We start from the raw sequence: 590 nt of genomic DNA, 5'->3' as shown, positions 1-590 counted from the left end.
AGAGAGGTATAGCTGGATCCTCAGGCAGTTCAATGTCCAATTTTCTGAGGAACCTCCAGACTGATTTCCAGAATGGTTTTACCAGTCTGCAATCCCACCAATGGAGGAGCGTTCCTCTTTCTCCACATCCTCGCCAGCATCTGCTGTCACCTGAGTTTTTGATCTTAGCCAATCGCACTGGTGTGAGGTGAAATCTCAGGGTTGTTTTGATTTGCATTTCCCTTATGACTAAAGATGTTGAACATTTATTTAGGTGTTTCTCAGCTATTCGGCATTCCTCAGCTGTGAATTCTTTGTTTAGCTCTGAACCCCATTTTTTAATAGGGTTATTTGTTTCCCTGCGGTCTAACTTCTTGAGTTCTTTGTATATTTTGGATATAAGGCCTCTATCTGTTGTAGGATTGGTAAAGATCTTTTCCCAATCTGTTGGTTGCCGTTTTGTCCTAACCACAGTGTCCTTTGCCTTACAGAAGCTTGGCAGTTTTATGAGATCCCATTTGTCGATTCTTGATCTTAGAGCATAAGCCATTGGTGTTTTGTTTAGGAAATTTTTTCCAGTGCCTATGTGTTCCAGATGTTTCCCTAGTTTT

This window comes from Rattus norvegicus, chromosome 14, assembly GCF_036323735.1.
Source record: "Rattus norvegicus strain BN/NHsdMcwi chromosome 14, GRCr8, whole genome shotgun sequence".
Taxonomy (NCBI): Eukaryota; Metazoa; Chordata; class Mammalia; order Rodentia; family Muridae; genus Rattus; species Rattus norvegicus.
The sequence above is the reverse complement of the archived record's forward strand: the minus strand, read 5'-3'. Positions refer to the sequence as shown.